Raw genomic sequence first — 6,204 nt, 5'->3', positions numbered from 1 at the left:
CAAGATAGGTGCCTAACACCTTCCCATACTTGTAACGTGACCCCTTACCCGATCTCTGACCAGACCATACGGAATCTTGCAGCCCATGTCCACTCCCGCTGGGTAGGGCTACCCAATCGGGTCCTAGGCCCTAATCCTAGGTGGCAACTCCATCCCTATGAAGCATGATCCCCATCCCCATGATAAGTTGTCAAACGAAAATTGGACAAAAATTGTCAAATCCTCCCCTGACTAGCTGGGAATTTGAATGAAGGACAGGAACCCCTAACATGGCATCCAAACACACTGTGGAGTATCACTCCAGTGATTGAATTTAATGGAGAACCCCCAAGGATGTCCTCCTACATATTTGTCTGAAGATGGATTGCAGACACTTGCAGTTGCACTGCCCACAGCATAATGTACAGCGTGAACTCCAGGTATTCTCTCTCCTGCCCATAAATGTGGGGCCCACACTTGAAAAAGGGTGTAAATTACCCTGGGTGAGGTGTAGGTGTAAGGCCCACACCCTGGGCCAAACCCCTGTGCAAGCCCAAAGTGATACAGCCTTGCTGTATTCTCTAGGTGATGCACTGGGCAATGCACACTTCACCCAGAGACATCACCCAGAGTGGGGAAAATCAGTATTTTAATATGCAGATGTGTGGGAACCACCCATACTGGCCATGGGCACCCTCCATAGGTTGATGGGAGTCTAGGGAACCACCTCATACCCTTGGACCCCTATGGATCCCACCAGAGTGCCTGAAATGACTGAGAATCAGTTTAAAAACACATTTTGAAAAGTGGCCTAAGCAGCCAAATAGGCCTCAGTAGAGGGCTGGCCTATAAATAGAGGACCCTTAGCTCATTTTAGAGCTCTAGTTGCTACTGAAATCGTGGGAGAGAAAAAGAGAGAAAAGAGAGGAAGAGAAGAAGAAGAAGAAGGAAGAAGGAGAAGAGAAGGGGGAAAGGCATACCTGTGCATCAAACTCAGCTCCAGCAGCCATCCTTAATCATTTCAGGTATAAAACCACACCTGCTATGCTGTTGTATGTTGTTGTTCTGCTGTTACTGCTTATCTTCATGGATCCCTGCAGTTTTGATGTATTTTTGGTCATGGTTTGCCCAAAACACTAAGGGGCTACCATGTGCTGCTTCAGATCCAACATGCAAACTAATTGCATGGAGGATCTAAGCTTTGTTTATGAATTTTTCCTGTTGTTTTGTTCCTAAGACTGAAATCCATGCATGTGCCAGACTGCACTGCACTGTTGCACCAAGAACAGGCAGTCTGGGCTCAAGTCTATGCACACAGGCTACATCTAGCTTTGCCATGTGTGGCAAGTAGCCCTAGACCACCCTACTCCACGTAGGAATAGCCTTGCATGCAACCCAAATCGTGACCTATAGCTGGAACTCAGCTGGGTTACTAGGCTGTCTGGGCAGCTCCTGGCAGCCAAGAGGTGGGCCTAGGTCAAAATCCAAGTGGACCAGTGCAAACCACACCACATGGGGTCCACAAAGACCTAACATGCATGTAGGGTCAATCAAGGCACTGCCTGTGGTGCAAAACCTTGGAATTGGAGCCTGTTCACGTTCTATACAGGCTCTGGGTGATAGCACTGGGCGATGCACACATCACCCAGAGACATCACCCAGAGAATTAAAATGGCTGATATTGTAGATCTGAATTTGGGACCTTCACATATGGACTGTAAATAGTGTAAGGAGGTGATAAATGACCAAGATACCCCTCCTCACATCTGTCCATAATTATGAACACCTTGGGTACCCAAGTGGGCCCTGCAAGGCTTGGAAACCCTGTCTGTGTTGGTCCTACAGCACTGCTGACCTAGGGACTATGTTGTAAGACTGTTGTGACCTAGAACGATGTACTACAGTGGTGAATTACCATTCTGACCCTAGACCACATTCTCCGGATGATGCACCGGGACTTAGACCTAAAGCCCAGAGACATGGCCCAGAGAATTCCAAGTGATACTATACTGAGCACCGAGTAAAAACCAGTGAGTCTAGATCAACACTAGGACATCCAAAAATATTTTGATTTATACTTAGGATTTGATCCTGCGCTCGGGGTACACTGCTAGACCGCAGTCGGAATTGAAACAGCAACTGATCTCATAGAACCAGGCCAAGGTGAGTGAAATGTCATCGTGTATGTACGTGTAACATAAGCAATATGTTGAATCTAACTTTCATGACATTAATATTATAATTCATGTTTAACTTCAAATCTTATAATTATTACAACACTGTGTTACTGTTGATCAATTCTGCTTGAATATTCTATGCTGATTGTGTATGCTAGACTAGATGCCGTAGTCGGCTTGGAAATGAGGCCTGTGGTAGAACGTAGAATGGGATGCGGTTGACACCACCTGACTCATACGATGCCATATAGACATGGGGTTAGAGTTTCATCGCCCATGCTACGCACCCTTGCCAACAGGGGTTAAGGTGTTGGATGCCTGTGAGGGCTACCGTAAAACCTCGAGCTATAAGCTGGGAAGCCTTGAGCAATATGCCGGGATGAAAACAAAAACAAAAACAAAAAAAAAGTAAAACCTCAAGCGATACGTCGGGAAGCACCAAAAAGGTGAATTATGGCTATAAGCCAAACAAAAAAATAAAAGACAGTTACCTCACAGGTTAATCACAGAGGATTGGTCGGGTTGACTAAGGAAAAGAATGCTAAAGCCGGCTGGTCCTCTCCGACAACTCAATGGGTGTATCGCGGGAAGGGGTTAAAAGCCTGCACCAAGGATACATGTATTGGGGATTGTAGTAGCACTAACCTGCCTTAGTTGTATTGATAGGTGGCTAAAAATAATTGGACCTGCATATCATGTAGGATCATGTGGAATGTGGTTGCATATGCATGCATGATGATATGTTTAACTCACGGGCTCAGTGAGGCTCACACTCTATTATATATGTTTTTCTATTAGATGATTCTGCAAGTCGATGCCATTGTGGCGGGGAGGCTCATTTTGTGGAGAAGAGCCATGGTGGTTATGATGATATTGGTATGGACCCCAACGAAGGTCATGCCGTTGATGCGAGCATTTTCAGTGGTTACAAAAGATGACCCGTGAAGGGTGCTCTTGATGCTTTTTATCTTGGGGGCTCCTTTTTACTTTGTCAGGAGTTTATCCCCATTCTTGCTTCTAGTTTTTAGTTTCTTCTTTTGGGGTTGAGTTATCTCGCCCTGTACATATTTACTTTTATTTCTGCTTATGTATAAGTTAGATCTTACTATTCTATCTGTGGGTTGTAGGGGGAAAATGAACAATCTTACTTATGTATATATCACAATCATTTCCCGTATTGCTACGCTATCTTTCTTCTTCCTTTGCAATTATAGATTATCTGCAGCACTCTGATTTTACTTGTGGTAATGCTATGGATGTGTGTCTGTGAGTGTATTAATTGCTTCTAGATCCGTGGGATTTGGTGGATTGCCGTTACGCAATTCGGGTCACCTACCTAATCCTCCCAGGGGGTGGTTTGGGGTGTGACAAAAATTCCTGTCACTCCTAGCCAAAGGTGGAACCTCGACTCCCGAGGACAGCGGTACTTACAGTGGCAACTCCACTGGGGAGGAACTTGGGCAACAAAACACCCATCCGTGGTCAAGCTTTCAAAAAATAGATGCAACCAATAAATACAAGAATATTTTCTCTGTTGTTGTGTGAAAACATTGATGGCTGACTTTTAAATTGTACTAACCACATCATGCATAGTGTTCAAAGTGAAATCAAACAACGAGGGTACTCCCTGTCGTACCGCTACCCCCGGGGAGGTGAGGTACGCCATACTAAGTACTCTGAGATTCAATGATAACCGCTTCCTACACTACTTTCATGCACACACACAGAGCATGGGAATACATTAGCCATGTAGTTAGCCATTGGACCCCATGTGTAATTATGGGTAATTCGCGGCGAAGCTACAGCTCTTGATACATACTTTACGAGATTAGTAATCACCGACAAGGACGACCACTAGTATGCTATGGGGTACTTCAGCCACTCAAAAAGGCACTAGCATGGTTGTTCTAGGATCGTGTGATCTACTCTCCAGGTATATTAAAAGGATCACGTACCTATGACTCGCATAAGCGGCAGGTATATCGATTTTGTCAAGAATGACCTTTTCTGTCCTATAAGCCCACCTATGTCATGCATCATGTAGGAAAATAGACCAAACATGATAGGGGTGCGACCCAAGCTAACTTTCATTTAGCATGTTTGGGGCCTAATTTAAGAGTCGTCAATGATTGATCTTATCCTAACACAAGATGCTAACCAGAGTAGGAACGCCGCAGTCCCGCGATAATCCCTCAAAAAAGAAAAGAAAATGGAGATGTATATCCCCTGAAATGGAATCCTATTTATCCCTCAAAAATGAGCATCTTGTGTTATCTCAGGAGATATCAGGTAGAATCTTGAACTAGGCTGTCTTTTTTGCGTGTCTACCTAGCGAGTCATTCTTGGTTAGAGAAACATCAGACGATGATGACATCCGAGGCATGTGGTCAGACCCTTTCCAAAAAAAAAAAAGGAGACTTTCCTGATCACTGGTGGAAAGGATTATGATCATATTCTCAGTTACCTAAGTATAAGGTGATCAATACCCAAGAGCAACAGCCCGACAAAAGTTTGTTATTTGTTTGACCCATAAAACTTTTTTGTTTCGTCTCTTCTAAGCGTCTGAATGGTTTTTCTCCTTCCTTTTTATGTAGAGGCACGATTCCCTATCCGAGAAAGTTTTCCCTACCTATGTGGACCAAAAATGATGGGAGATTAATTCGTATCAACCAGTCTTTCGTTTCAAACCTTCCATCACCTTCCCCCTCATCTAATTCTTCGACCGAGTTATCGCTTAGAAGTAGCATGGACCCTACCGACGATCACCACCCTGAAAGTCATTTAGAGCAGCAAGTAGAGCAATTGCAAGTAGATGTGGCAGAAATGAGGCAGCTCATGAGCCAGGTGTTGCAATCTAGGTAACCTCCAAGGGGGATTCAACACCGGTGTCTACTAAACAGGAAGTAAGGAAGGTTACTCCAAAAAATCCCAAGGCGTCAGTCACAATAACAATGGATGAAGGAGAGGATGTTGTGGCAATTTTATTAGCCGACCCTCCCAAAACTGAGAGGGAGAAGAAGATGAGAGAAAAGGTTGAGAAGCTGGAAGTTGCAGTCAAAGACAACGGCAAAAAGAAAGTCGAAGAGGAGCTGGTTTTCTTTCCCGAAGGAAGAATACCTTATGACTTTAAATGGAAGCTGGACAAGTTTGATGGTTCAGGAGATCCGAAAGCCCATCTCAAGATTTTCGCTATGGTAGCCAAATCTTGGGATCTTACAGAAAACCAAATGGGACAGGCTTTTCTTTATTCTTTGGCCGGATCCGCTCTGAGATGGTTAACTCAGTTAGACCAAACTCAAACTCAAAAATGGTCCTCTATGATGAAAGCTTTTACTAAGCAGTACACTTATAATACTGAGATGGACATTACCAGAAGAGAGCTGGAAACCCTGAGGTAAGAGTCAAGTGAGGAATTCTCGAACTTCATCGCGAGGTTTCGAGAAAAGGCTGCAAAGATGTGGAACCATCCTACTAAAGAAGAACAAGTGGAAATTTTGCTCAAGAACTTGTACAGGGAGTATCATGATAAGTTGTATTATCAACACATCAAAACTTTTGATGCCCTCATAACCATCAGAAAGAAGATTGAAGATAAGATCTTCAAAGAAAAGCAAGTGCAAGGGGTAACCAAGGAGACGAACGGGTCTTACTCCGGGAGAAAGGTTTCAAAGCCAAAAGGGGTAAACACAACAGGACCCAGTTACCAAGCGGCAGAAGTACAAATGGTTTCTACAAATGCCCCACCACTTATGGTCCAGGCAAAACCAGAACCTTCTAAAAGGGTTTTCAATTTTGGGGGGATGACACCGACTGATCTATTCACCAAGCTTAAAAGGGAAGGAATGATCAACACTATCCCACCTCGACATGTGGACATGGCTAATCTACCAACATGGTACAAGCCTAATCTGTACTGCCACTATCATGACCAAAAGGGGCATCAAACGGACATGCATACACCTCAAGCATGCCATCCAGGACATGATAGATGTTGGGAAGATTGAGCTTCAAACAAGGCAACAACTAAACGTGATTGCAAATCCATTAC

This window comes from Telopea speciosissima, chromosome 9, assembly GCF_018873765.1.
Source record: "Telopea speciosissima isolate NSW1024214 ecotype Mountain lineage chromosome 9, Tspe_v1, whole genome shotgun sequence".
Lineage (NCBI taxonomy): Eukaryota > Viridiplantae > Streptophyta > Magnoliopsida > Proteales > Proteaceae > Telopea > Telopea speciosissima.
The sequence above is the reverse complement of the archived record's forward strand: the minus strand, read 5'-3'. Positions refer to the sequence as shown.